The following is a 21,084-nucleotide window of genomic DNA, read 5'->3' on the forward strand; positions in this document are numbered from 1 at the left end:
AGAAAAGCAAATATCATAATGCATATAAATGGAATCTAGTAAGGTAGTACTGACAATTCTATTTGCAGGGTAGCAAAGGAGATGTAGACATAGAGAACAGACTTTGGGGCACAGAGAGGGAAGGAGAGGGTGGGGTGATTTGAGAGAGTAGCGTGGAAACATATACATCACCAAAGGTAAAATAGATAACCAGTGGGAATTTGCTATATGATGCAGGGAACCCAATCTGGTGCTCTGTGACAACCTAGAGGGTGGTATGAGTTGGGAGGTAGGAGAGAGGTTCAAGAGAGAGGGGACATATGTATACCTATGACTGATTCATGCTGATGTATGGCAGAAACCATCACAGTATGATAAAGTAATTATCCTCCAATTACAAATAAAATAAAATAAAAATTCAGATTCCCAGGCCCCACCTTGAATCTTCTATATCAGTATCTTTGCAGAAATCTGGCAATCTGAGAGTATGTGCATATTTCAGTTGGTATCAAATATGTGTAATATTAAATTTACCCCCTTAGCTATTTTTAAGTGTATCATCCATTAGTGTTAACTGCATTCACATTGCTATGCAACATTACCAACATCCATTTCAAGAACTTTCTTCATCTTGCAAAACCAAAACTATATACTCATTAAAAAACAACTTTCCACTTTAGTCCCTGGCCACCACCATCCTACTTTCTGTCTCTGTGAATTGGACTACTCCAGGTACCTCAAATAAGTGCATCATACAGTATTTGTTGTTTTGTGAGTGGCTTATTTAACTTAGTATGATGTCCTCAAAGTTTATCCATGTTGTAGTATGTGTCAGAATTCCCTTCCTTTTTAAGGCTGAATAATATTCCACTGTATATGTGTACCATATCTTGTTTATCCATTCATTCATCAATGGGCACCAGGTGGCTTCAACTTAACCATCTGTGTTTTAACCTTTTAAGCCCTCTAGGGGATTCTCATGAATTTGGGAACTGCTGGTTAGTAGGGAATAGAAATGTAGTGATTAATGTCATCTCGCCAGATCTAGAGTTCTTTTTTTAGAATGTTTTAAGGGAGATAGTGAAGGACAGGCAAGCCTGGTGTGCTGCAGTTCATGGGGTCACAAAGAGTCAGACATGGCTTAGTGACTGAACAACAAAGCTATCTTTGCTATGGTAAGTTCACCTAAATGAAGGATATGACTCATGGCAAAGAAGTATAAAATCTCTTTGCTTGGGGTAATCTCACAAGGATGCAGTATTTAACACTATAATGGCAAACAAAAAGTACTTAATAATGTTTGAAATAAAAACTGTGTTACTTTAAGCAAGAATATGTGTGATGATAAAGCCTTAAAATAGGTTAATCTGATCTTTGAAAAGTGTAAACTGGATGGGGATGAAAACTTATCAAATTAAAAATAGAAGATGGATGAAAGAAAAAATAATGACTTTAAAGGGTACATGCCATAAATAACATAATAGTAAACAGAAGCATTCTAGTTTATGCTTAGCATGGAATTTAGTGAGCCGTTGATGGAATTAACATTACAGCAATTTTGAATCAGCTGAATTCTTTTGTAGTTACCACGGAACATCTGTGGTTGTATAAACCACCATAATGATGGTAGTCAAATTTCATGAAACAGAGCGTTAACCCGCAGCCCGAGGTAGTCAGTCAGTCGAGGACTTCATGGTTGTTTGCAGACTTGCATAATAAGCTGAATGAGCTTTAGGATTGGGAGACTCAATTTTCTTATAAGAATCCCAGCTAGAAAATCCTGCTGAGGGCGGAGTGTAGTATCAGTCAGGATAATGATATGATTTGATATAGGAATATTTATTCTCACTCAAGAAATGAAAATATGTATTTGATTCTAACACGTTTGATTTGAAAGAGAATATGACCCAGCTGATCATATACCTGATACCTTGCACAGATTATCTGAATGAATAAAGAAATAAATGGATAAATAATGAATGAATAAATTTCATGAATTTTATGGAGTAACTATGATGGGTAAGTTAAAGGGAGGCCCTAACAATTTACAAAAATAAATAATTTAGCAGACTCCCTGATGAGTGAGAAGTAAATGAATATCTTCTTATTTGTTTGGTATCTCTCATTTTCACTACTAAGTTAACTGCATAACATTGGGCAAAGTCCCCAGGTCTCAATTTATTCGTCTGTAAAACTGGGTATGTGTGGGTGCCATGGGATGCCTAGACAGATGATCTTTAAGGTTTCTTACAGTTTTCAAATTGTTTCTTAGACTGTATTGTGGGGAAAGGACATTCTCGTGTATTAATTCATTCAGCAGTGTGTGTTGAGTGAATGTAAAGCACTGTGCTATAATTTTCCCATAACTTATTAAAATCACTTTTCTATTTCATGGCTATAAAACAGCACGGCTAAATGTCAGAGAGAAAAATCTTCATAAATGGTCCCTATAAAACTCATACCAAAATAGCAAGCACGCTGGGGATGCTGGCACAGCCCCATGAGTGAGGTACTCTCCTACCTTCCCAGAGTTTCCAGGTCCCAACAAGTGATCATCGGAGCACTTCTGGTGAGTACTGCCTTCTCCTGATGCCGTCACAAATCATTCTTTGGCAGCAACTGTGTAAGGACCTTCAGGCCTTCCCACTGATCCACAGTACTATGGAAAAAGTTTAAAAAAATCATTTCAGAGGCATTTGGTTATTTAAAGATTTGGATCTTTATAAACACATCCATCCCAAGTGGTAGAGAAATAGGACTCACAGATGTTGCTTGATTTCTCTTTTTACCTAGGGATTTCCTGATATCTGTTTTTCAGTTTCCAAGTAAGTATTAAATGCTTGTATAATTTAAGTGTTTCATTTAATTAAGCTCGAAAATGTATTTAAACTCTAGATCAGCCTAGATAACTTGAAAATAGCAACAATGGGGGCTATTCTGCCACTTCAGGCTTGATCTAGAATGCATTCCATTTCGAATGACTTAGGTGTTGGTAAATATAGTTCTAGTGGTTTCTGGGCAAACCGATTCTAAATGCTTGAATCTTTCACGGCTATATTTACACAAGCAAGGCTATCACATTCTCTCTGTGCTTCCCATCATTTTAAAATGAGTCCATTTCTTGGGCCTGAAATGGGTGAGGAATAAGTCTTCGCTTAAAATTACAAACCAGTGCCAAGGCAGTAGCATGACATACCTAAAGAACATTTTTATTATAGCTGAACAGCACCTTGACATCTGCAATAAATATAGTCCTGAAAAGTTATGTTTGCCTACTTCATTTAAACATCTTGCTACTCTCCCCGTTTATGTGCTATTGCTCTGCCACTTGAAATATAATTGGATCCAACCATTTTTATTTGGCACAAATGTATAAAATAGATTACTTATTGTTTGCTATACTGAATGATGTCTGCATACTAGAACTAGGAGAGAAAAATGAAATGTGGTTTACATGCACGTCTACATTGGTGATTTTCCTCAGAGAAAGGGCAACATTTAGTAACGGCAAACAGATTGACTTTGTAAAGTATGATAATTCCTTTTTAATGAATATGTGTTCCAAATGACATCTTTTCTTATGGCGGTAGGTTTACTCTATATCATATGAGTAATTATTTAAAACATTTATGAACATGCTCTAGATGTATATTTCTAAGTACTTAAGATGTTTAGGACGTTTTGCATGTGTATTGCCTCCTGTAGAACCCAAGTAGGCTAATTCTTTCTACCTTTCCTTCCTTTCTGAGAGGGAGGCTCTTTACGGACCTAGTTCCATGGAGGTGAGAACTTGCCCCAATCCTCTTCTCCATCCTGGCTGCATCTGTGCTAGCTTTCAAGAATATCTTTGACACTACGTGTGCCTTAGCTTCCCAGGTGGTGCTAGTGGTAAAGAATCTGTCTGCAACGCAGGAGACACCAGAGACTCAGGTTTGGTTCCTGGGTGGGGAAGATCCCCTGGAGGAGGAAATGGCAACCCACTCCAGTATTCTTGCCTGAAAAATCCTCTGTTCAGAGGAGTCTGATGGGCTACAGTCCGTGGGGTCACAAAGAGTTGCACGTGCCTAGGCACACTTGCACATACACATGTGCTTTAGCTGCCCAGAGGCTTCCTGCCGCAGATTTCGTCTAGGTCCTGTCCATCTTCAATCAGAGACTAGTTCCTCCAGAAACACACACTGCCCCCATGTCACAGCCCTGCAAGAAATCCAGAGTGGTTCCCAGCACCTCAGGACATACTTAAAACATCCTAGCATGTCATCACGTGGCCCTGCCTGCACATCAGACTCATTTCTGATGACTTGGATCACAATTCTCAAGTTCACTCCTGTTATCCTTTCTGCTGGAGCACACTTTCCCAACTCCTTCATTTGACAGATGCAAATCAGTTCTCTACTTCTGACTGGAAGCCTCATTGATCTCCGTGCCGAGTTAGTCATCTTCTCTCCTGCTACCCTATTGCCCTACGCATGGTGTTATCACAATACCACACCTATTCATTCATCCATTCTTCTGTTTCTCCCATTGAACAAGGAGCCTGTCATTTCTGTAACCCTAACCATTAAATCTGGAGAAGGCAATGGCACCCCAATCCAGTACTCTTACCTGAAGAATCCCATGGACGAGGGGCCTGGTAGGCTGCGGTCCATGTGGTCGCTAAGAGTCGGACATGACTAAGCAACTTCACTTTCACTTTTCACTTTCTTGCATTGGAGAAGGAAATGGCAACCCACTCCAGTGTTCTTGCCTGGAGAATCCCAGGAATGGGGGAGCCTGGTGGACTGCAGTCTATGGGGTTGCACAGAGTCAGACACGACTGAAGTGACTTAGCAGCTTAGCAGCAGCGACCATTAAATCTTTCCCCTTATCTCTGATGTTTCTAGCAATGATAGCAGTGCCTGATGTGTAGTTGTTGCTCAATAAAGACAGGTTGCAAGATGATGAATTCATTCACTCCATTCATACTTCAGTCAACTTCTTTTTTTTTAAGCTCTGTTACCAGAAAGCTTATTATGCTAACAGCAGTATATCTAGGGCATCTGTTTCAAAATAATTTTGTGCTTAATTTGTGCCACTTACAGGATTTCATACTGGCATTAATATCCTATAATATCACCTGGGCCACAATATTTTAAGCAGCATGACAGCTTATGCCAAAATATGAGATGATGAGAACCAGATTATGAAACCCCAAGCAAATATTTCAGAAAGATGTACTGTATAATTAGCTGTTTATAAACCTTTCCCAAGGTCTATCTTTTCATAGATTCTCCCACATTACAGGAGGATCTCTTTGAATAGAACTTACATCCACACTGTGCTCTTTAACGGTTGAATCAAATGTCTCTACTTACATTGTTAAAAATATAGTTTTCTCTTCCAAATAAGGTTTACCTGTAATGTGTTCACCTTATCACTTTCTTTTTATCAGCTGGCAAGCAAAATGAAAAAGCCATTGCACCTAGGGCTGCAAGTGCCAGCTTTGACTTTTGAAGGTGTGTGGTTAGAAAGCAGATTTTCTAGTGTATGAATTAACTGTGCCCAAGGCTTATCTTTCCCTTTTTTAAGATTGTCGTTTGGTTATGCAGAGCTTAGTGCTGCAGTAGGCCTTACACTAGAATAGTAGTTACCAAGCAGAGCAATTTTAACCCCCAAGGTACATTAGGCAATATCTGGAGACATTTTTGGTCGTCACAATTGGGAAACAGTGGTGAGTGATGATAACATTACTTTGTAGAGGCCAGAGATGTTGCTGCACCTCTTACATTCAAAATTCAGTACCCCACATTCAAAATTCTCCAGCCTGAAATGTCAGTAGTGCCAAGATTAAAAACCTTGTAGTAGCCACTAAGGAAGACAGCATGGAGGTTCCTTAAAAAATCTAAAATCAGAGTTACCATATGACCCAACAGTTCCACTTCTGGACAAATGTTTGGAGGCAAACATGATTCAAAAGGATACATGCACCCCAGTGTCCATTGCAGCACTATTCACAATAGCCAAGACATGGAAACAACATAAATCCATCAATAGAGGAATGAATAAAGAAGATGTGGTACATAAATAAAATGGAATATTACTTGGTCATGAAAAAGAGTGAAATAATGCCATTTGCAGCAACATGGATGGACCTTGGGATTATCATACTAAATGAAGGAAGTCAGAGAAAAACAAATATAATATGAAATCACTTACATGTGAAATCTTTAAAAATGATACAAATGAACTTATTTACAAAACAGAAACAAACTCACAGACTGAGAGAATGAATTTATGGTTACCAGGGGGAAGGATGGGGGAGAGGGATATATTGGGAGTGTGGGATTGACATGTACACACTTTTGTATTTAAAACAGATAACCAACAAGATCTACTGTAAAAAAAAATAGCAATTTTTTGGAAAGAATACAATTTTAAAATAAAAACAAATTGTATTATGGGCAAGAAAGAAAAGAAAAACCCTGTACTAGGGTGGATCAAGAAAGGTGAAATTAGAAGCTGAAAAGTGAGAATCTGCGATGCCTGTGATTGACTTTTCTGTTGTGGTTTGCTGCTCATTAAGGGATGATCGTTACAGGCAGCTCTCAACATACGGCTGTAGGCTACTCCAAGGCCTGCTGGAGAGTCTGCCTCACTCCAGTTGGCTAAGACTCCCTCACATAACATGATACAGTCACAAGAGCGATGACCATCACCTTTATTGTATTCTTTTGATTAGAAGTAAAGTCATAGGTGCCACCTGCACTCAGGTGGAGGATGTTGTGAAAAGCTGTGGACAGTCAGAGGTAGAAATCATAAGGACTACTCTGGGATTCATCCATGCAACATGTTATCTCTTTTTTGTTGGGGGGGAGGTCTGTACTGAGAGGTTTGTGGGATCTTAGTTCCTGGACAAAAAGTCAAACCCAGGCCCCCTGCAGTGGAAGTGTGGAGTCCTAACCCCTGGACCACCAGGAATCTCCTACTGCATTGCTGTCTGGATGGCAGGGATGCTATCTGGATGGCAGAGATGGTGTTTTGTGCTGTGTAAACCTGGCTAAGCAAGGTTGTGAAGCAGAAGCAATGGGGTGGCCATCTCTGCTGGTCATCGTGGTCAGATCAGCGGTGGGTTGATGTGAGAGTGCCAGGCCAATTCCAGATGGTCCAATTACTCTTTCCAGCTTCTGACCAATAGGAGCCCCAGGGCCACCATCAGAGACTGACTAGAACCTACAGAGGCAATAGCTGCACAAAAACAATAGCTTCCAGTCGCTCCCCTTAGCTAGGAGTCTGGTATCTTGGACTAACTGTTGAGTGAGTCCAAATCCACCACGAGACCTTCATTTCCCCAGCATCTCACAATGGTATTAGGTCAGTTCCATGATGTCTCTTCTTCCATAATACTCAGAGAACTCTGCTCCCCTCACCCAGCCCTGACACAGGTAAAATCCATATTAGAATCAGAATATATCAGCACATCCTGGGTGCTTATCGCTGTTAGGGGCTATGGTCAGTAAAATCCAGTATAACATTATACTCCCACTAGAATATAATACAGTAAATATAGTTAATATAATAAAATACAACCTCTCTGTTTTGTTTACTACTATACCCCACAGGGTCGAGAATAGTACCTTGCATATAGGAGATAATCATAAATATTATCTTTGTGAAATATGTACATATAAATAAAAGACATGTATATACATATATCTATCTGTTAATCTGTCTCCTTTCTTATTGCTTGTTTTAGCATTTAAATGTATTTTGTATCTAACTTGACCCTATTTTCTTATTCAGAACATCTTTTGGGAAATGCAGGGTGGACTACTGTTTAAGTCATACATTGTCATTTCTAAAGTCCAAGGAAAGGGCTCCATAGTTCCCACTGTTATCCAATTAACACAATATGATACAACATGATATATAGTGTAAATTTACCATTTTGCCTAGGAGATTCTATCTATGTAGCTACTTGTCTATCTAGTCCCCTAGTCAGTCGGATTTCTTAATTAAAGATTTTCTTTAGTACCCTCACTCAGCATGTGTATCTTGCTTATCTTCACAAACCCCCCCATTACACAGATATCCATTCTGCCCCCTCTTTGCTATTTGTTTTCATTGCTGTTCATGTCATATTTAATGATTAAAATTATTATTATACTTTACTATATTTTTATACTTAAAAAACTATTTTTATCCACAGTTTTAAAGGATTTTATTTACATAATGAACTTTCTGTTGGTTATAAAGTCAAACATGTTTCTTGCTTTTATTCAATATTATCTCAATTTTTGTAAAGAATTTTTTCTGGAATTGGTAAACAAGTGACGGACATTAGAAACTAAGGAGACAATGTTCATCTGCTAGAAATCACAGTCCACAATTTAGGGAGTAGCCCACTCTTCTTTCCCCACAGGATGTTCTGAACTGGAAAATAGTCCAGCCAAGCTGGACACCAAAGATATTTAAACGTTAAAATGAGCAACAAGTAAGGGGACATATCATTTGTGCTCAAGATAAATACATGAAGTTTGTAGAAAATAGCAATAAAAATCAGAAAAAAGTGAAAGCAAAAGTCGTGACTGACTCTTTGGGACGCCATGGACTGTATAGTCCATGGGATTCTCCAGGCCAGAATACTGGAGTGGGTACTCTTTCCCTTCTCCAGGGGATCTTCCCAACTCAGGTATCGAACCCAGCTCTCCCACATTACAGACAGATTTTTTACCAGCTGAGCCACAAGGGAAGCCCAAGAATACAGGAGTGGGTAGCCTATCCTTTCTCTAGCGGATCTTCCTGACCCAGGAATCGAACCTGGGTCTCCTGCATTGCAGGCAGATTCTTTACCAACTGAGTTACCAGGAAAGCCCAAAAATCAGAAAAGAAGGTCAAATATATTTTTAGATTTTGACCATACACATCATTTGTAATGGAAAAGTATTAGCATATAACCTTGAGAGGAAAAACCCTCTGTGCACAGTGCTTTTTAGGAAGAGAATGCCTATTTGGGGAGAGAAATTACCATTTGCCATTAATTTTTATAATTTAAATTTAATAAAGTAATAATCAGGAACATTATTAGAAGGGGCTTTAGTGATCTCTTGGTCCAATCCTCTTATTTTGTGGAAGATTTACGTGGGGCCCAGGGAAATGCTTGTTCAGGTCATGCTAATGAACAGGGTAGAATCTAGAAGTTGATAAAGACTTTCTCTAAACATTCTTGTTGCGTCACCATCCCTGAACTGGCCCATTCTATTTTTGAACCATTAATTCGTGGCGCTTTAATTTTTGAAACTAATCACTAGAATTCCAGGATCTTATCTAGTAATAAGAAAACTTCATCTTTTCTGATAGTTCTGTTCCTCTCACTGAGTAATGTATTTAGTTTTAGTGGATTTTATTTTCATTTTTTAGGAAGGTATACATTTTTGGACACTTAAAAGATCATATAACATTTTAGAAGAACTTGGTAACACCAGTTTTGTATTCCAGTTTTCTCCTATACAACAGTTGAAATAAAATCCCTTCACGCCCCACACACAAAAAAAAAAGAAAAGAAAAGAAAAAAAAAAAAACACAAGAAAACCATACTCTTTATAATGTAATTGAAAAGAATAAAATACTTAGGGATAAATTTAACAAAAGAAGTATATGATTTACATGCTAAAAACTACAAAACATAAGCCAACTCATTGGAAAAGACCCTTTTTCAGTGGAAAAGACTGAAGGCAAAAGGAGAAGGGGACGGCAGAGGATGAGATGGTTGGATGACATCACTGACTCACAGACAGGAATTAGGGCAAACTCTGGTATATAGTGGACACGTGCTATAGTCCATGGGGTTGCAAAGAGTCAGACACGATTTAGAGACTGAACAACAACAAATAAGTGGAAAGGCATTACATGTTCACATAGCGGAGGACTTAACGCTACTGAGATGTCAGTACTTCCCAGTTGAGCTTTGGATTCTATTTAATTCCTCTCAAAATTCAAAATGAACTTCTGCAGAAATTGAAAGCTGATCCTAAAATTCACATGAAAATGAAAGGGTCCCAGAATATCCAAAACAATCTTGAAAAAAGGAGAATAAAGTTGAAGAATTCACATTCTCTGATTTTAAAACTTTAGTAATCAAGACATTGTGATACTGGCAATAAGAATAATATACAGATAAATGGAATAGAACTGAGAATACTGAAATATATCTTCACACTTATGGTCAACTTATTTTTAACAGGGTACCAAGACAATTAAATGGTGAAAAATAGTCTTCAACAAATGGCACTGGGGAAAAAACCAGGTGGAAAAAAAAGTGAAAGTGTTAGTCACTCAGACCTGGCCAACTCTTTGCCACCACATGGACTATAGCCCGCCAGATTCCTCTGTCCATGGACTTTTCCAAGCAAGAATACTGGAGTGGATAGCTATTCCCTTCTCCAGGAAAAACCAAGTATCCACATATAAAAGAACAAGTTGTACCCCTTTATTACACATTACACAAAAATTAACACAGAATGGGTCAAAAACCTAAATGTAAAGTTAAAAATTAAAAAGAAAAATCTTGTAAGAGAAAAATATAGAAATAAAACTTTGTGACCTTGGGTCAGGCAGTCTTCTTAAATATGACCTCAGAAGCACAAGTCACAACAACTACCTGATAAACTGGACTTCATTAAAATTAAAATCTTTTGTGCTTCAAGGGATACTATCAAGTAAACGAAAAGAATAGGAGGATGTATTTACAAATAAGATGGCTGATAAAAGATTAGATACAATATAAAAAGAACTCATATCTCCACAATAAAAAGATTACCTAGTTAAAAAAATAGGCAACAGATCTGAATAGATATATCCAAAAAGATAGGCAAATGGCCAAAAAACAAATTAAAAGATGATCAACATTATTAGTCATCAGGAAAAAAAAATCAAAACCACAATGAGATACCACTTCATGCTTACTAGAATGACTATAATCAAAAAGACAACCAATAGCAAGTGTTGGTGAAGCTGTGGAAAAATTGGAATCTTCATACAAGACTGGAAGGAATGTAAAATGATGTAGTCACTATGGAAAAATCTGGAAGGTGCTCATAAGGTTAAGCAGAGAATTACCATATTATCCAGCAGTTCTAATCCTAAGCATATGTCCAAGAAATATTAATATATGCCCACACAAAAATAAGTGCATGAATGTTCAGAGCCACATTGTTCATAATAGCCAAAAAGTGAAATAATGCAAATCTCTGTAAATTGATGCATGGATAAATATAATGTGGCATATCCATGCAATGGAATACTATTCAGCTCTAAAAAGTGAAGTACTAAAACAAGCTACCACATGGATGGAATATGAAACATGGTGTTAAATTTAAAAAGCCAGTCATTAAGTACACAACACTGTATGATTCTGTTTATATAGACTGTTCAGAATGGGCAAATCTCTAGAGACAGAAAGTCAATTAATGACTGCTTAGGACTGAGGATTAAAAATAATGGGGAGTGACTGCTAAATTTATATAAGGTTGCTTTGTAGGGTGATGAAAATACTCTAAAATTGATAGTGATGCTGGTTGGCACAACTATATGAAGATACTAAAAACTTTGAATTATGTCCTTTAAGCAGATCTATTGTATGGTTTGTGAATTCTATCTTGATAAACGATTATTCTGTCTATATAATATATATTTACATAAACATACTGCTGCTTAGTTGCTCAGTCGGGTATGACTCTCTGCGGCCCCATGGATTGTAGCCCACCAGGGTCCTCTTTCCATGGAATATTCCAGGCAAGAATACTGGAGTGGGTTGCCATTTCCTACTTCAGGGGACCTTCCTGACCCAGGGGTAGAACCTGTGTCTCTTGCATCTCCTTCATTGGAAGGTAGGTTCCTTAGCACTAGAGTCACCTGGGTGAGATATATATTCTTTATATATACATTACTCACACAAGCTATATATACTTTTAAAATTAAACAGATATACAGTATAGTAAAAATACTCCCCAAACATTTGTCACGTGCTTCCTGGATAGTCACATGGATACAAAGACCAATTGTCCCATCCCTTCCTGCCCTAGGTTTGCATAGCTTAGCAGATTGAATTATGGCTTTCTGTGGGAGCCATGGATGAAGCCACATCCAATAGAGAGACATGTGGCTGCTGTGTCCCCAACAGACCTAGCCGTCTTTGGTTCAAGGTGGATCAGCCTCAATATTCCCTTTTTAGAGTCTTACTTTTCTCTTCTTCATCCCCCAAATATTGAAATATTTAAAGTGACTAAGTTCATTGTCAACTTAAAAACTAAATTACAATGCTGAAGTTTATGGTTCTCAGCAGGTAGGCAATGGCTAAGTGTTTTTTGAAAGAAGGATTTTATTCTTTTATTTTGGCTTGTTTTTACCCACAGCTTGAAGACCTTTTGGTCAATTTTAACTTTAAGAATTGAGTCAGAGGCAGATGAAAAGCTTACTTAGTGTTTGTCCATCACTTAGATCTAGATTAAATTCAGTTCAGTTGCTCAGTTGTATCCAACTCTTTTTGACCTCTCAGACTACAGCACGCCAGACTTCCCTGTCCATCACCAACTCACGGAGCTTGCTCAAACTCATGTCCATTGAGTCAATGATGCCATCCAACCATCTCATCCTCTGTCATCCCCTTCTCCTCCCGCCTTCAATCTTGCCCAGCATCAGGGTCTTTTCTAAAGAGTCAGCTCTTGGCATCAGGTGGCCAAAGTATTGAAGTTTCAGCTTCAACATCAGTCCTTCCAATGAATATTCAGGACTGATCTCCTTTGGATGGACTGGTTGGATCCATCCTTGCAGTCAAGGAACTCTCAAGAGTCTTCTTCAACACCACAGTTCAAAAGCATCAATTCTTTGGCACTCAGCTTTCTTTATGGTACAACTCTCACATCCATATATGACTACTGGAAAAACCATAGCCTTGACTAGATGGGCCTTTGTTGGCAAAGTAATGCTTCTGCTTTTAATATGCTGTTTAGGTTGGTCATAGCTTTTCTACCAAGGAGCAAGCATCTTTTAGTTTCCTGGCTACATTCAGCATCTGCAATAATTTTGGAGCCCAAGAAAATAAAGTCTGTCTCTGTAACAGACCTAGATTAAAACTGATACCTATAACACCCAAACCCTGAGTGTTTCTAGTATTTCATCCAGTTATATTGTCTCATTTATTGCTATGGTATATGTGCTGAAGCACTTTGCTTGAGTTAAAGACATGCTAATGCCAAGGTTAGGAATGATCTCCAGACCCAGAGAGGAACATAGACATTATAGAAATTGTGAAGGGGAAGTTCGAGATGCTTTGTGAACTGCTAATCTATGGAAACAAAAGCGTTTCTTGTGAGGAGGTGAAGGCTGAGGAGTCAGCCAGGGAAGAGCAAAGGTGGCTGGAGGTGGTGACAAAGGTGGTGTTGGCTGCACAGGCTGGGGAAGAGCCTGTGAGAAGGCTCTAGTGGGGAAAGTGTAACAGCAAGAAGTTTCTCTCCTTAGGTACGTGGCCTGAGGAGAAATGGTGTGAGATGAGACAGGTGAATTGGATTGGGATGGGACACACAGGTTCTCAGAGCTGCAGTGAGAAGCTGAGACTAATGTAGGATCAACGGGAAACCAGTGAAAAGCTCTAAGCAGTGGAGAGCTGTGATCAGATTTTTAAAGACAGCCTGGTGGCTGCTGTGTGAAACGCTTTTCAAATCTGCATGTCATGACACAAAATTAAAAAAAAAAAATTCAATTACACATCTTCACTTCAAAATTTTCTTATTTCCCAAACTCAGAGGAAGCTTACAATTTCTTCAAAAGAAATGGCAAGTCAAATGCCACATTCGGTGGATCCCATTTAATTGCTGGGTTATTTAGGGACAAAGCGTAGAAAGTTTGTTTTCAGCAATATTTTTCCCATTCCAGACATTTGAATTTTGAAGTAGAATATAAAAGCATGAACAAAGACACATTTTAATTTCAGACACAAAGACACAATTTAATTCAGACACATTTTAATTTCTAGGACAAAGGCCACAAAAGCAAACGGAGTATCAAAGAAATTATTTGAGGCCCAGTAGGGTGGGTAGTGGGTAGTAGAGTCTGTGGGTGTTGGTATGTTGAAATTCTAAGCATTTCTTAGCTGGCTTTGAAATGAGTTGAGCAGGCCCGAATGTCTAAGTCCTAGTAGATATGTGACAACCCCAGAAAATCATCACCTCTGAGCAAATGCCATATTAGAGTAGTATTAGAAGATTAATTTCTGTTCATGGCTTTGACATGTTTCTCCTTAATTCCAATCTTTTAATTAATTCAGCAATACTTACTTAAAGTCTATTTTTGTGTGAGGAATGGTACTAAGTACAAAGGGCATATGCAGTGAGAAGTGACAGTCATCTGCAGCCAATCCATCTCTTCCATGAAGGTCACTTTTTATTACAGAAGAGCCCCACAGTTTATTTAGAAGATTTAATAAAACAAATCTAATCTTATCTCCTCAGGCAAAACAATATCCTTCATAAATTATTTATTAACAATTTAGTTTATAACTCTAGTAAGACATGTTCTCAGAAATAAAAGCTGGGACACATGGTATGAAAGATATATTCATGGGTCAATAGGAGAAAATATGTGAAATCACAACTGTTCATGGAAATCATAGGATGTATGGTCATTTATCTGTATCGCTGTGTTATTAGCATTACAAAAGGACACCGGCATGATTTATAAAAACCAGAAGTGACTGAGAAAGTCCACTTGGATCCACAGAAAACATACCCATCAATCCTCCCAACACTTCCTGCATTCAGAAAACCAAACAGCACATGCCGTATGTGGAAACTGACTGATTTTCACTTTTTATTATGATTTATATAATTATTCACATTCGACTGTAGTCCCTTTAGTTAACTAATTCATGTTTGCTGCCAATCAAATTTTGTGCCTTTCCTCACCCTTTCCTAATGTCTGAACTACAGCAGAGAACAAGAAGAGAAGTTTCAACATTAAAAAAAAAAAGGATCACAAGATATATAACCTGTAACCAATGCTGTGATTCTATGCTTCTTTTAAAAACAAGATCTATAATTAGAAATGACAAATGCCAATAAAATCCAGTCATTTGTATCATCTTCTTATATAAACAAAAGATGAGAAATTGGCTGAAATAGAAAACGATTTTTGAGATTTAACACAGAATAATTTCTTTAAAGTAATAGCAAAGTCTGAAAATTTACTCAAGATACTCAGTTAATTGAAAGCATCCATTTTGATTAAACCTGACTTCAGTAATATATTAGACCTCAATATTCTGACTTGCAGGCCTTTTTTTTTTTTAGACAGACATTTATTTAGGGTGCTTAGGCTAGTTTCTTTTTTCTAGGAAACTAGACTTTCATATTTACAAAGGTCATTCCTTTTTTAAAAAATAGCAATCATTTTGCAGGTATTTATTAGGCACCAGGCATGGCTTTAGATTCTGAAATATAAATCTAGATTCTGAGATAAAGTCATGGTTTTCCTGTTTTGAGAGTTTTCCGTTTTAGTGAGGGAAACAGGCATTTTTTTTTTTAATGACCCTAAAAAGTTGCTAACATATAATGAAACAAGAGCTCTGGCATCTTGAGGAGGTGACGTGAAGCTGGACCCTTACTGGAAAAAAAGGAGTTTGTGAGAAGATAGAGGAGAGGGGAGGTGCTTGTGATAGAAGAAACAGCATGTGTAAGTATTCTTGAAAAGACCTGGTGTCTTGGAAAATACTGGCCTTAACTCAGGGTTCATGGGGTGAGTAGAAATGAGTCACAGTATAAAAGCTACAAGATGATAAGTAAAAGGCACAACATTCTTCTGAATTCTTCCAGACACTTGCTATGTGTATCCAAATTATCTATCTACCTATCATCTGTCACCTATCAATCTATATATTCACCCACCTATCCATCTTTCTCCTCAAGTGGTATCAGACTCTCTCTCTCTATATATATATAACTCCTCTGCAACCTACCTCTTCTCAATACATCGTGAATGCAGTACAAAGCAGGACATAGAGATCTATCAATACCTCATTACATTTAGCACCACATCCCTGATATGGATGTATCCAAACCTAGTTAATCATCTTTCTGTTGATGACCACTTAGGATGTTTACTATTGCAAAACATGCTGCCTTGAACATCCCTATGCATCTACTCATATTTGTATAGCTTTGAGGGAATATATCTGCGGGGAAATTGATGGTCATAGAGTGTGGCAAAGATCTGACTGCTATTTCCAAATGGCTGTCAAAGAAGAGGTCCTCCCCCTTCTAACTTACGTGAGAGTGCTGGTTTCCTCCACCACTCACCGATACCCACCCCCACCCTCTGTTTATTGATCATGGTAGTCTTTATTTACTTCTGTGAAATCTCTTACAAGTATTATAATTATAGTCCCTGAGAAGCAACTTAGAAAGTGAAAATAAGGAACTAGAAAACATAGCACCCTAAATTCTACTTCAGTGCTGTGAAGTGAAGTGAAAGTTGCTCAGTCATGTCCGACTCTTTGTGATCCCATGGACCATGCAGTCCATGGAATTCTCCAGGCCAGAATACTGGAGAGGGTAGCCTTTCTCTTGTTCAGGGGATCTTCTGAACCCAGGGATCAAACCCAGGTCTCCTGCATTGCAGGAGGATTCTTTACCAGCTGAACCACCAGGGAAGCCCCTACTTCAGAGAGATCTCTATTATTAGCATTTGGTTAGATCTCTATTATTAGCATTTGGTCGAAAGCTTTTTACATTTTTCACTGTGGAAGGATCACCTTGTGTTCTGGCTGAACTATAGCTGAGACAGAGGCACAGCTGGTGGATGGATGGAGGGGAGTCCATTTCACTCCTGATTTCTGGTATTGATTTAGCTCAGTTTATCCAGGGAGGCTGGGGAAACTGCTAGGGAAAGCATTCAGAGGGTTTTTGCAAGTGGCATTCAGACATATCACATATGGTAGACTCTGGATGTCTAAAAACAAGCCAAATCAAAATGAGGGAAAGATTCCCTGAGAGAGAGCCACCTGATGGAAGAAAAGAGTCTGGCATATATATTTTTGAGATTAATCCTTTGTCTGTTTCCTCATTTGTTATTATTTTCTCCCAATCTGAGGGCTGTCTTTTCACCTTACTTATAGTTTCCTTTGTTGTGCAAAAGCTTTTAATTTTCATTAGGTCCCATTTGTTTATTTTTGCTTTTATTTCCAATATTCTGAGAGGTGGGTCATAGAAGATCTTGCTGTGATTTATGTCGGAGAGTGTTTTACCTATGTTCTCCTCTAGGAGTTTTATAGTTTCTGGTCTTACATTTAGATCTTTAATCCATTTTGAGTATATTTTTGTGTATGGTGTTAGGAAGTGTTCTAGTTTCATTCTTTTACAAGTGGTTGACCAGTTTTCCCAGCACCACTTGTTAAAGAGATTGTCTTTTTTCCATTGTATATCCTTGCCTCCTTTGTCAAAGATAAGCTGTCCATAGGTTCGTGGATTTATCTCTGGGCTTTCTATTCTGTTCCATTGAACTCCTGAAGCTCAATTCCAGAAAAATAAACGACCCAATCAAAAAATGGGCCAAAGAACTAAACAGACATTTCTCCAAAGAAGACATACAGATGGCTAACAAACACATGAAAAGATGCTCAACATCACTCATCATCAGAGAAATGCAAATCAAAACCACAATGAGGTACCATTACACGCCAGTCAGGATGGCTGCTATCCAAAAGTCTACAAGCAATAAATGCTGGAGAGGGTGTGGAGAAAAGGGAACCCTCTTACACTGTTGGTGGGAATGCAAACTAGTACAACCACTATGGAAAACAGTGTGGAGATTTCTTAAAAAACTGGAAATAGAACTGCCATATGACCCAGCAATACCACTTCTGGGCATACACACTGAGGAAACCAGATCTGAAAGGGACACGTGCACCCCAATGTTCATCGCAGCACTGTTTATAATATCCAGGACATGGAAGCAACCTAGATGCCCATCAGCAGATGAATGGATAAGGAAGCTGTGGTACATATACACCATGGAATATTACTCAGCCGTTAAAAAGAATTCATTTGAATCAGTTCTAATGAGATGGATGAAACTGGAGCCCATTATACAGAGTGAAGTAAGCCAGAAAGATAAAGAACATTACAGTATACTAACACATATATACGGAATTTAGATAGATGGTGGCGATAACCCTATATGCAAAACAGAAAAAGAGACACAGAAATACAGAACAGACTTTTGAACTCTGGGGGAGAACGTGAGGGTGGGATGTTTTGAAAGAACAGCATGTATATTATCTATGGTGAAATGGACCACCAGCCCAGGTGGGATGCATGAGTCAAGTGCTCGGGCCTGGTGCACTGGGAGGACCCTGAGGAGTCGGGTGGGGAGGGAGGTGGGAAGGGGGATCGGGATGGGGAATACGTGTAACTATATGGCTGATTCATGTCAATGTATGACAAAACCCACTGAAATGTTGTAAAGTGATTGGCCTCCAACTAATAAAATAATATTTAAAAAAAAAAAAAAAAGAGTCTGGCATAAATTTCCAGCCTCCATAGTAGGTTCTAAACATCGGAGGATAACCACTTGTGCTTGGAACATAATAATGGCTGTTACTTGAAACTTTTCTGATCCAAGTGATCTCTGGTGGAAGTGCTTCCCAGGAATAAAATGGTTGAACAAACAAATGCAGCAGACTTAATGAAACTCTGTGACATCCTTGGACCACCCTGCTATGAGGATGACCCTCCCTCTCCCCCCAACGCATCGCACGGAGGGGAGAATTTTCCTCTCTTATTTCACAACAGACTGTCCAGCAAAGAGCTATTGTAAGGCTGACTACATCAGAGGTTAGTATGACCAACAGGAATGGGTGCTCCAAAGCAGATGGTGATGTCACAAATCTTTGCCATGGTTACCATCAACTTCAATATGGCAGAAGCCAGTAACAGTGGTACAGTCTTATTTGTGAGCCATCTAGCCCTACTTCACAGACTCTGAAAAATAGTTAGGTGTTAGAAGGAGAGGAGCTCTGTTTCTCCAAATCTATAACCGCGTGAAAGTGTGGATACTTGGTGCTAGTGAAAACCCTGTAATAGTTTCTCATTGTCACAGAATAAAGTCCCCATTCCTTGAAGATTTTCAAGGGTTTTTATGATCAGGATCCTATATTTTCAAGTGCTTGCTTGCAGTTCTCTGAACGAGCCTCTTGTTCAGTTGCTAAGTTGGATCCAACTCTTTGAACCCCATGGACTGCAGCCTGTCAGGCTTCCCTGTCCTACATGAGTTCCCTGACTTTTCTGTTGTACATGGTTATGGAAAAACCACAGCTTTGACTATACAGACCTTTGTTGGTAAAATGATGTCTCTGCTTTTTAATACACTGTCTAGGTTTTGAACCCCATGGACTACAGCCCTCTAGGCTCCTCTGTCCATGGAATTCTCCAGGCAAAAATACTGGAGTGGGCAGCCATTCACTTCTCTAGAGGATCTTCCTGGCTCAGGTATCAAATCTGCATCTCCTGCATTGCAGGCAGTTTTTTTTTTTTTTTTTTTTAACCATCTGAGCCACCAGAGGAGCCCTGTGAGCCTCTTGGCCTTTGTGCAAACAGATCTCTCTTTATGGAACATAAGTTACTATATGCCGCCTGTCTAAACTTCACATTCTTTGCAATTCAGTTTATATGTTTTCTGCTACAGAAAGAATTTAACCACCAAAGGCTACGGTCATTGTTTTTCTTCTGTAAATTTTGTGGCACCTTGTACATATTCCCATTATATAACACATTTTACTCTACTATAAAGTGTGATTGCTATGTCCATCACAATGTCAGAGGATTCTTGAAGGCAGGGTCTATATCCTATTTGTTGCTGTATGTTCATTGCCTACTACAGTACCCAACTGTATATATATAGTACATACTCAATGTGTTTGTTGAATAGATAAATTAATGAATTCATAATCATATTAAACAAGATCCTAAATTTGATTGTGGACCTTTTAAATTTCAATTGTCCGTAGTTATCTGAGAAGCTAGGGCCAGTTGTGAATATTGGATGAGGCTGAGGAAAATTGATCATACAAATTTGGAGTCATTAAACTTCTCTATTTTACTTTTTCCACTCTACTATTTGTTTCTTAAAATTTAGTAACATTAATTTTTCTAACATTAAAGACAAAATTTTGGAAGTTCAGAAAAGTATATACAGAACAAATTACTAATAATATCATTCTTCCTCTCCCCAGCAAAAGTTAATCACTGTTAAAATGTATGAATATTTCCTTTTGATTTTATTCTCTCTCTGTATTTAACACAATTGGATCATGTGCTTATACAGGCCATTTTTCATTCAGCATTGTATCATAAACAATTTTCATTGCTTGAAAATATTCTTTAAATATTTGACTTTTAACATTCTTAAAATGTTCTATTGCATGGATGCACTGTAATTATTTTAATCATATTTATAATTGGATATTTAGGTTGTTTCACTTTTTCACCATAAAGTATGAAATTTATCTCTAGGATTTTCCATAGATACCCTTTGACAGGTTGAAGAAGTTCTCTTTTACTCTCAATTTCCTGAGAGTTTTGTCTTTTTTTTTTTAAATCAGAAATGGGTATTGGATTTTATCCATATGTTTGTCCATATCTTCTGAGATGACCAAGGTGTTTTATTTCAAGTTTTTATGGTGAATAATATTTTAAAATTTTTAAATGTTAAACCAACCTTTCATACCTAAGATAAACCCCTTTTGGTCATGATATATTCTCCTTTTGAAAAAAATATTGGATTTAATTTGATAAACTTTTGCTTCTGTGTTCATGAGAAATATTAGTCTATAGTGTTTTTGTAATAACTTTAGTTTTAGTATTAATGTAATATTTTCTGGAAGAGTTTGTGTAGAATTGGTATTACTTCTTCCTTAAATGTTTGGCAAATTTAACCAGAGAAGTCATCTTTGCCCAGAGTTTTCTTGTTTGTGAATGTTTTTAAACTATAACTGTAATTTCTTTCATAGATATAGAAGAATTCAGGTTATTAATTTTTCCATGTAAGCTTTAATAGCTTGTGTTATCAAGGAATTTATCA

General features: G+C 37.9%; 1 non-coding gene across 1 annotated transcript; it reads right to left on the reverse strand.

Moving 5' to 3' along the window:
* Window positions 1–8,753: 8,753 nt before the first annotated feature.
* TRNAC-GCA (transfer RNA cysteine (anticodon GCA)) lies at window positions 8,754–8,826 on the reverse strand. Its single transcript has one exon. It is a non-coding gene; the product is annotated as a tRNA-Cys (tRNA).
* Between the last annotated feature and the right edge of the window lie 12,258 nt (window positions 8,827–21,084).

Source organism: Muntiacus reevesi, chromosome 6, assembly GCF_963930625.1.
Source record: "Muntiacus reevesi chromosome 6, mMunRee1.1, whole genome shotgun sequence".
Taxonomy (NCBI): Eukaryota; Metazoa; Chordata; class Mammalia; order Artiodactyla; family Cervidae; genus Muntiacus; species Muntiacus reevesi.